At 34.9% G+C, this 11,493-nt stretch overlaps 1 long non-coding RNA gene across 1 annotated transcript; it reads left to right on the forward strand.

Annotated features, from left to right (window-relative positions):
- Positions 1-588: 588 nt before the first annotated feature.
- Positions 589-1,642, forward strand: LOC131858196 (uncharacterized). Its single transcript, XR_009358957.1, has 2 exons — positions 589-1,010; positions 1,182-1,642. It is a non-coding gene; the product is annotated as an uncharacterized LOC131858196 (long non-coding RNA).
- The last annotated feature ends 9,851 nt before the right edge of the window (positions 1,643-11,493 follow it).

Raw genomic sequence — 11,493 nt, forward strand, 5'->3', positions numbered from 1 at the left:
CGTGGACGCAATAAAGCGGGTTAGCCAAAAAAATGGCCGCATGGCCATTCAAAAAAAATAAAATCAAAATTGGCAGTCACCGAAAATGTAAACCGCCTGGCCGACAGTATGTTAACCACCTCGTCTGATGTAACTATCGCATCACGATGACAATGGCCGGGAAAATGTTAAGCGCAAGCAAGCTTTTCCGTCAAATGCAAACCGACAACATCATCCACATCATCATTGCCGCAAATTCCTCCATGTCATCTGCGGGTCCCAAGAACGTCGCTCGCATGGACTTGTTGTACTCGAATAGTATGCCTTCGACATCATATAGAGGCATGTCGTTTTGGAGCCAGAATACCTACAACCAACCACTTCAAACGTTAACAATTTAGGAAATCTTATGCTACACGCAACTCAATAATTCCCAATTCTGCATCAAAATTGGGAAATTTTATGGTACACGCAACTAAAAAATGTTCAATAACTACTATTTATATGGCAAGCAGTAGCTTTCTTTTCCTACACTGTCACCTATTTGTTCTTCTTCTGCTTTTTCTTCTCCACTGAACTTCCCTCCAGAAGGAAATGTAGAGGGGCACGCGTAATGCTTGGAGCATCTAGAAGGAGTCTCACCATAATTCATGCGCTTGGAATGGAAATTCTTGTGATACATTCAACACCGTTACCGCTTTTAATCTCACAGATGCGTTGATTTCTGGCAATTTGACTTCTGGTACGTAGGCCTTCATTTTCTGGTACATTCGCCTGTCCCATCTTAGGGTTTTGACTCTCCAATGCAATGCACAAGAGACTATTGTTGGAAGGGACCGCTGAAAGCATTGGCTTGGAGGGTAACACCGTGAGATTGGGCAGGCAAATTGCCAGAAATCAATGGATCCTTGAGATTGATAGTGGTAACGACATTATATCACAGGAAATTCCTTTCCAACCGCATGATAGCGGTTAAGAACATTCGAAGCTTTGAATATGAGCAGATCAGGAGGAAATTTTAAGGCGGAAGGGTAAGTTGGAGTTAAAATTGCAAATTTTGGTGCATCCAGAGTGCTTGATAGGTTGGGCATTGAGTATTTATTTGCAGTCTCCCAAGCACTTTCCTTCTTTCAAATTTTATTGATCTAGTTTATTTGGGCAAATTAGCTTATTTTTTACTTATATATGTTTTGATTTTGTAGAATATGCTAAAGGTGAACTAGAGGAGTGATGTATACAGCTGGTGGGCGAATCAAAATAACGAATGAGGTGATACAATTCTGGAGCCATAAACCCCCACTAATACTTATTAAGATTGGGTGTTCTTCTTTCAACATCAGACTAGACAGCCCAAAATCTGACACTATGCCCTCATCCAAAAGCATGTTTTGAGGTTTGATGTTCAGTGAAGAACGCACTTTCGACAATCTTCATGTTAAATGGCAAGGCAACAGGCAATTCCATAGGCATTTTCCTAACTGTTTCTTCCAACTTGGAACAGAGGAGCCCCTGGGACAAGTATAAGATACAGAGATGCTATAATAGAGTACTCTTCCAAATGAAGAGATTGATAAATCTATGGAAATATTAGTTGTTTATCAATTTCATGTCGCGCCAAAATCATCTGGAAAAGAATCAGTCTCATTGGGTTGAGTTTTTCATTGATCAGATAGGATTAAATTATAGGACTTTTTGTTTGTTGTTGGAATGTTTTATCATTGAATTGTTAGTTTTTGGTAGTCAGTCTATTTTTAGTTTGAGTGAAGTTAAAATTCAAACTTAAGACCTCTGAGCTGCTTAAATATTGTGTAACTTTCAGCAACTAACTATTGTCCCTTTGTGACCATTCCATCTTTGATCCAAATGTGCCTTATTAAAATAATGGAATGATTGCGATAGTAGAGAATTTTGTTGAGCATCATAACGTCTCAGGTTTCCTCTACAGAGGCATCCAAACATATTGATTAACTATATCCTTCTTTCCTCTGAAGTCTCAATTATGATTCCCTGTTTTTCTGTCAAGTCTACAATGTTCTCTGACACTGGATTGTAATGGTTTGTTGTCCAGATAATCTCAGTAGCATTCAGAGTTTAACAAATGGTATAAAATGCCACCATGGAGAGTTAGTATGTATTTAGGATAAAGCTAAAAAATGTCAAGCAGTAGCCCTGTTCTGGACTACAAGCCTGTGTAGGAGTAGGCCTGAAGCCTTCTCCTCTCCTGCACTACTCTGGCACTAGTGTCGCAAATCTTCAGTCAGGAACAATAGCCCCAGTATCATTGTTTGTTCAACATAAATTTTAAGCATATTCGTCTGCAGAAACTACGGATAGATATTCTGAATCAATCACTTGTACCAATTATTCAAATTGGGTTGGGATCTAATGTATAGTTAATTTGATTCAGTTTATTAAAAAAAATTACTATTTGGATGTTTTATTATTAATGATGTTGATTTATACTTTTGGGCAAGCTCTTCACAGGGTATGAAGACATTAAGCTTATGAAAGATGGAATCACTATTTTGAAACATATCTTCAATACTTACAAATTTTACACTGCTTGTGTAAGAGTTGTTCCAAAGAGCACTAAAGAACATTTAATGCAATAATAAAAAAAATAAAGCAATGACACAAATTACTAACTACTTCAAAACAAAAGAGTTAAAGAGATTCTAAACAGAAGATGATAAGTTCTTGATCATAAAAAAATGTCTCTCATACCTTTTGACTAGGAAAGGGGAATTAAAATGAATATAGGAACACTTAGTTTTTGGCGAACTCCCAATTACAACGTCTTCCAAACAGATCACAAGAATTGAACAAGTTAATCACAATTAAATTTTGCCTGCTTCTTAATACTGAAAAGAAATCGGAGCAGTTGAAGAGTCTAGGAGCTTGAAAGCATGGGGTTTGACTAAGGGAAGATAGATGTTATGTGTACCATTAGAGAGCTCCATATATCCATGGTTGTTCAACACCAAATTATTACTCTGACACTAGATATAAATTTATTTATACACAAAAACCTACAGATATTTATAAATTTCAAAATCTATAATCTTCCCTTCGCAGTTAAAATAACAATTAGTCTATAAAATTAATTCCCAACAATACAACAATTATTCAAGAATCCATTAAAAATTGTAGCTCTCATTGCTCTCTCTTACTCTCCCCACTATTTTCTTCCTTTTCTCCCATGTTTTCTCCATTACTTCCAAGCTCAAACCAGTCATGCAGGACAATTAATCGATAGATCGCCTGATTTTGTAGAGAAGAGGTGTATTATATTGGACTGCTTCAGCTTGCAGATTCCAATACATTTAAAGTGGGTTGGGTTGCTATGATGTGATGATCGTAACACACGACATATTTATTGTGGTTTTTATTCTCTTTATTAGTGTTACATTTTAGTGGGTTGGCTCTATAGCCACTAGTTAATTATTATAGTTATTTTTGTGTATTCATAAATTTTAAATTGGTCTATTTTGACAAATAAAATTGTTGTTGTCTTTATATGTGACTTAACAGTTTATTCTGGCTTTTAGTACTAACAACACATGTTCTATGAATGCAAAGGTCAAAAAGTGGTCATTTCAAAGTATTACCTAATACCTACTTAAAATGCCCCAATAACCCTACATTACAACTACCTCAAAAAAGTTCAATACTTATGCACATATGCCCCAGCTATGGGTACTAATAAAGTAGCACAACTCCAATTAAAGAAAAAATTCTAACCACTGGGGTTAAAGTGGGTGGCAATTAGTACATGTGAAATTTATTAATGGGTTTTAGTTATCATTTTTTTGGTTTCTTTAAAGTTAGTAATTGGGGAGTTGGGTAAGCAAGGAGTGAATGATAATTGGAAGGGGTGATAGGTGTTCTTCCCCTACCTAACAATTTTTGGATTGACTTTTGGGACTCCTCGATTAAGACATAAGGACACACATTTTATTGTATTTACTCGCATATGTCTCTATAGGAGGTTCAAGGGATGCATCATCGAACATTAAAGGTAAAACTTAAATGTATTTTATCATTGTATAATTAGTTATATAATAATTAAAATTTATATATGTTTTGACATATTATTGGAATGTGATTCTTTATGTGATCACATTGTCATTAGTGTTTGCACAAGAAATCTTCTTATGCACATAATAGCTCTTGAATTTGCAAGATCACAAGTGATCAAAGTGAATTCAAAAACGCAATTTATTAGTTACCTTCAACCACTTAGATTTTCCATGGAATACACTTGATCATTAAACACCAAAAAGTTGCTACTATGTATTGATAGAGACCACAAATATCTCTACAAATCATTGCAGAAACTTGGAAAGCTCTAGAAAATCATTTATAACATCTTGCCATGTTGAAACCAATCCAACATCCAAACCATAAGGGGGTTCTTAAGGTCTTCAATTAAATCTCCCCCTCAGATAATGCACTTTATCTAGTTTCTGGAGGAAGCATCTTCTACCATGTTGAAACCAATTCAACATCCAAACCATAAGGGGGTTCTTAAGGACTTTAATCAAATCTCCCCCTCAGATAATGCACTTTATCTAGTTTCCAAAGGAAGCATCTACACTACCAATAGGTATAAACCCATCTACTATATTGCCTTCTATATTCTCATCAAATTTCTTCACCCATGTGTTTTGTATCTTCTCCTTTATATCATTGATATTTGTATGAGGGAAAAGTGGTTCGATGAATGAATATTACGAATTCAAGACTTGTCCACACACCAATGGGACTCTTGGTGCAAGTTATGGAGCTATATGTAATATCTCAACTTCCCAAGGGATGTTCCTTTGTTCTCTATCTGACAAGACCCCTTAAGCCAATGCCTTTGCTCTCAGATCACTGAGCAAAGTGACTTAGGGATGACAATCATCAGAATGAGGGATGTTTGATCAATCTAACATGAATGCAATCCTAATGTGCATGATATTAACAAAAGATGAACTAAACTAGCATGTATATGATGATAAGATGAAAGGATTAGTAAAAGAACTATCCTAAAATGATACACTAGCTTAATATGATTATTATGATAAAGAGAAATACTTCTAAAATGCTTATTATATTATTTCTATTCAAAGAAGGATTAAAATGCTCGATAAAAATGATTATAGATTAGATGCATAAAACTTGGATCCTAAAATGATAGAAGAATGGCTCTATTTATAGGAAAAATAGGCCAATGAAGGGTCAGGATTGAAAGTTATCAATCCATGTTTACAATTCTCACCAATGAAATGGTGACAATTGTCAACATAAGATTGCTTGAGAGGAGATGCAAGAAGCATTAAATGCTTGAGAAGACCTCATGGTTACCTTAGAAGGTAAGGGTTAAGGTTAGATTAAGGTTACCCATTGGATAAAGATTTTACCCAAAGGATAAACTCTTGTGCAAGGGTTAAAGGGATAACCAAGGTTAAAGCAATCAATGCTTGATGAGACCCCTGGGTTAAATGAGGGTTGAGTTAGGCAAAAATTCTTTAACCATTTAAGAAGGTTGAGTTAACCATTAATGGTTTGGAACACTTTCAAGGTTAACTTGTTGAGGACATAAAGCCTTTAATGGTTATTGAAGACTTTAAGGGTTTGATAAATGACTTCCCTTTACTTAAGGATGTGACAATATTTAGTAGATGGGTTAGGCTAATTGAAAAGTGATTAAAAGAATTTAGAAGAGGTTTTAGAGAAGTAAGTGGGAGATGTAGGAGAATACAAGTGGGAGGGGAAATTAGAATTTAATTAAAATAAAATTAATTTATTTCAATTGTGGTTGCAACTTGCATTTGTAGGATTTTGCAAGTGGGGGGATTTAATTAAATGTGCACTTAATTAAATGGCTTAGATAGAAGAAGGGTATATTAATTAAATATTAATTTAATTAATAAGTGATTAAAAGAATAGGGATATTAATTAAATCTTAATTTAATTAATTGGAAGAATTAACAATAATTAAATGAATAAAATTCACTTAATTCATTGTGCAACTTTTAGGTGTCTACATTTTGCCCCTCTTTGAGTTAACGTGTGACCACATGTTGATTCAAAGAAAATCTTGCCAGATAGGATGCTTGTGTCGAAATGTCGATATGATGCTTCAGATTTGATGATTGATATTGATGATGCTCGAGATATGAAGAATTGATTTGATATGAAAAGTTGATATGAGACTGATGTCGATATGAAACTAATATGAAATTCATGTCGATATTTGATACGATAATGCACCCTCGGGAGATCGTTCGTGCACTAAAGGCATGAATGATCTCTCGAAAGAAGAAGAATGCTATTTGAAAGATAGAAGAGTGGATAGTGATGACATGCATGAGTTTGATAAGATTGATTAGATTGATTGGATTGAGATTAAGATTGATCAAATTAAGACCAAGTCTGGTTTCAGGTATGACACCTCCTGTATAAGACATGGATGATCAAGCGTCTGGTTTTAGGAATGATACTGCCTATTGTAGACACCTAAAATTGTCCAGTCTAATTTTATTTAATTAATTATCTAAGCCTAATTCTTCTATTAATTAAATAAATATTTATTTATTTAATTAATTCATTTATCCTCATCTAGCCTTATTTCTCATTTAAATAAATACACTTATTTATTTAATTGATCCCACTTCCTCTATTAATTAAATAAATATTTATTTATTTAATTAATTCATTAGCCTTTTCCACCCATGACACATGTCATTCACCTCTTAATTCCTACATTACCTACCCTCTCATTATTTTCTTATTTCCTCTACCTACCCTCTAATCCTAGCCGACCATTTATCTTTTACACCTATCAATCTTATCCCTCCATTTTCTTATGTGTATTGTATATAAAAGGATGCTTCTTTCATTATCAATCTCCTAATCGACCTAATCAAACATTCTAGCATTCGAACTTTCATATGTGATCAAGCTATCAACCACATTTTCGTTCTTTGTTGAGCTCTTGTGCATACATAAAATCTGAAAGCAAATATATCAAGCAAGATCAATCAAGATAGGAAGAATGGAGATTAAAACCCTATTGGATATGTGATGGTATAATATTTGTGATTTCATTTGGTTTGCACTGTCTTAGGTAATCTTCATATGTTATGGTGGATCTTTGTTGTTGTTAGGCTAGGGTTTTGTGGTTGAATTCATTTAGTCTTTCAATATTGTTGTTTCCACTTTTCACCATAAAGATTTTTGGCATGCCCCATGGGACATGGATTTTTCTTAGATCTGTGTTTTTTGCAGGTTTTTCTAACCCTATATTGCTGTTTTGTAAAACAATTTGGAGAATAACCTTGTGCAGTTAGGGTTTTTGACACAAAATTAAGATCTTGGAGAGATTGGATCCAATCTCAAAAACGGCTTAGAATTTTTGCACCAAATTTTGTTGGTAGGTTGAAGATAGTGTCAAGATCTCTCAATCCAAAATTCAGAATTTTTAGATCACATTTGCATTTTCCATTAATATTTTATGAATTTTCATCAAAAATTAAATTTTGAGAGCAAATGAGAGAATTTTTCGGATTTTCTTACATTTTTGGAAATCTCTCATAATTATACACAAGATTTGTTATTTGTGATTTGAATTTTGATGCAAAATATTTCCTAAACAATTGAATCTTTAAAAATTAGGGTTTTTCATTATTTTGATCAGATCTCACAAACGGCTTTGAATTTTGACGTCCAATTATCAGAGGTGCTCACTAAAAAATCATATTTTTTGGATAATATTTGAATTTTCTCTTATTTATTTATGAATTTTTATAAAAAAATAATGTTGAGAGCAAATGAGTGAATTTTTCGGATTTTCTTACATTTTTGGAAATCTGTCAGAATTATACATAGGATCTGTTCTTTTTTATTTTAATTTGGATGCAAAATAATTCCTAAACAATTGGATCTTTAAAAGTTAAGGTTTTGCATTATTTTGCTCATATCTCACAAACTGCTTGGAATGTTTGCATTAAGCTTTTTTATGCAGGTTGGGAATGCTATCAGACGTTTTTAGTAAAAATTTCAAATTTTTGGGATCAATTTTGCATTTTCTATGAATTTTTAAGATTTTTTCATTAAAAAAATAATTTTAGAGCAAATTAGCAATTTTTGGGGATTTTCTTACATTTCTGGAAATGTCTTGAAATTTTACAAGTGTTATATTTTTTACGATGCAAAATATCTCATGGAAAATCAGATCTTTGAATCTATTAAAAAAACGCATTATCGAAGACCCCTTTTCACAAAGTCTTTTGGATCTAAAATTTACCTAACTTGTGTGCTTGCAGGAGGGGTATTATTGCAAAACTACTAACAAATCTTTGTTGCAGAAATTTTGGCAAGGATTTTTTATCTTTATTGTGTGCCTTGTTTTCCTAGATTACCAAACACTTCAATAGGTGCACTAATATTGAACCAGTGTCTTTTGTGTCTTGAGCAATAGGTTTTTTTTGTTTAATCTCCCCATGTGGTCATTAAGACTACTAATGAGGAGAGAACGACCCAAGTGGTAGTGAGGAAAACCCACCTCTTCCGAACCACTATAAATAACTGTATCCATGGTGAAAGTCATGGGTAACGTGTGCTGATTAGTTCATACTAACACTATGTCTCTCCATAAACCTGTTTGATCAAATTTATTTAATCATTTGTAGGGCGTAACCCCTACCGATTACGAGCCTTCTGTATTTACAAAGCTGAAAGTGTCACATGTATGGCCACATGAGCGGATGCCCTTACTAGCACCTTTTTGTTTTAGAAAGCCAAAATCCTTCTAGTTGTTGGGGCAGGAGGTCAAACCTCTGGAGCGGCCCACACACATACGGTTCTTAGTAGAGATACAAAGTTCACCACAGGTAGTTTTCGTGGGGACTGATGCTTGGCTGCCCTAGAGAAGTGAGTGTCAAGGGTGGAGCCAGTGGGGTCAAGCATCTAAGTATCCGCTCTGAATAGCATAGCCTCGGGGGAAACCCCATGTGGCATCAACAACTATCATCTTGGCCAGCCATAAGAATTGTACTTGTCTTATTTTGAACATTCAAACATTCAAGACCAAACATCATAACATTGTGTCTTTTGTGTCTTCAAGTATATGCAACACATTTTTACATCAAACAACACACTTTTATTTGAGTCATTTTGAGTCCAAACACTTGAAAACATTGAGTCGTCATCAACATTGTGTCATCTTGTCACAAAAAACAATCAAAATTTTTTAATTTGGTCACAACAAACAACTTCACAAATTGAAAAAATTTGCAGTCCAACAAACAAGAGAAATCAGTTTCAAAATTCTTGAGCTTCCTAAGTTATTTCTTTAGATTTTTATCTAGCATTCAACCTAGTTTTGGGTCTCACAAAGCTCATCATTGCTTTACACCTTGCATTACATTCACATTTGTCTAAACTTGAGTCAAAAGGTCACTTGCTTGTCCTCATCTTGTTTTGTCAACACACTACATACAACAACATTTTGTTAAGTGGTACCTCATCAAGGTCTATCACCTTTGGGTCTCATTTGGTCTTACTTAGAGTCAAGGTCAACTTACCTCATCAAGAGAAACTATCATCTCTTTGGAAGCCACACCTACTCTACTACATACATACTTGGTCTTACACTTTGGACATTGCAAGTACACCTCAGATTCATTTACACTCCATCCAACTCTTGGTCTTCCATATTCTTTCCATTTTCATCTAGTCTCACACATCTTGGTCAAGACCTAGTTCATGGTTGCAACCCGTTCCCAAAAATCTAGGAGAGAGGCTAAAGAGGCTTAAGAGTCCGCAAACATGAGTGCCTATGAGTATGATAATGATTTCTTTTTCAATTTTGATCATACAACATTACCTGACATGGATGCCTATAGAAACATTCCAAATGTTGAGAACATGGATAACGCAAACAACAATGATACACACAATGACAATATGGATAACTTTTCCATATATTCAGCAAAAGTGGAAGACTCCAATATGGATCCCCGTTTTAATAAATTGGTTGAGGAAATAATGAGGAGAGATAGGCAATATTTCTTACAAGTGATGGCGCAAAGTGGAGCTAAGATCCCTCATGATTTTGACATGTCTCAAATAATGGAAAATCAACCTTTGCAACAACCTCACCTCAACATGGATCAAAGGAGGCCTAATATTGGAGGCAATAGAGAACCACATATTGTTCTTGAATCACCGTCATCTTTGTTTCAAAAACCTAAGGTCCCACATACACATGGTCAAGCATATGATACTCACCTTCGCAGACCATTATGGAAGTCTTATGCCAAAAAATATACTCAATCACATGCCAATGCTAAGGACCAACCACCAAAGCAATTGGATATCCAAAGGCATGTTCAAAATTTGGACACAAGGAAACCCCATGTCAAATTTGGGGGCAACACACTAGAACAAACTCATGACATGCCTGTAGAGTATGGTATACATGGACAAAACAAATATTCCATTCCTCATCATGACTCTATGCCAAGTGGTCCATATACGCAACATCATTATAGACCTCCTCCATATGAACATGTGTATGATCAGTATCATCCATATATGCAACATGCTCCTCCTCCACCTGGTGCCACAGGCATGGGACATGGTCGAAGAAGTTGGTCTCCACCTAAAAACAATTTGGAACAACAAATTAAGGACTTACAAAAGAAAATGGAGGACATAAATACACCGAAGCCATCTTACACAATGAGAGACATATGTCCCTATCCATTCGACAAAAGCATTACAATGCCTCTTTTCCCTACACATTTCATGACACTTAAGTTCAATAAGTAAAGAGCAAAGGAGACCCTAAGGCACATATAAGACAGTTTTTCACAGCTTGCATTGAGGTAGCAGCAGAAGAGACATATTTGATGAGATTATTCCCACAGAGCTTAGGTGATCAAGCTATGGAATGGTTCTCCCAACTCCCTCTTGGAATCAAGTCATGGGGTGACTTAGCAGAGGCATTTATCCAACATTTTTCATACAACATAGAGACAGATATATCAATCACTACTTTGTGCAACACCAAACAAAAGGATGGAGAATCTTTTTCATCATTTTTACAAAGATAGAGAAATCTAGCCAGCAGATGCTCTTGTGAAATTCCACAAAAACAAATGGTAGAGATGTTCACCCAAAATGTCAACAAAGACATTGGTTATGACTTGAGAAAAGCTTGTTTGTCCACCTTCAAGGACGTCATTGAAAATGGCTTAGCAACAGAGAAGGTCCTAATTGAGCAAGGCATCATCAAAATATTTAAAGAAAACAAAGAGGACTTTAAAAGAAAAGACAAGCCAAGATTTTGGAATAAAAACAAGAACACAATCAATGATGGTGTTGTTGATGCCAATACAGTACAACCCAAAATCATTTTTTTCCAGATCAACCTCTACAAACAATCAAGTGAATACTCAAACAACTTCAAAACCATGAAAGAAATGCACTCCATCGAGAGAACCACTTGAGTCAACTTTCAAC

Source organism: Cryptomeria japonica, chromosome 9 (assembly GCF_030272615.1).
Source record: "Cryptomeria japonica chromosome 9, Sugi_1.0, whole genome shotgun sequence".
NCBI classification, from domain to species: domain Eukaryota; kingdom Viridiplantae; phylum Streptophyta; class Pinopsida; order Cupressales; family Cupressaceae; genus Cryptomeria; species Cryptomeria japonica.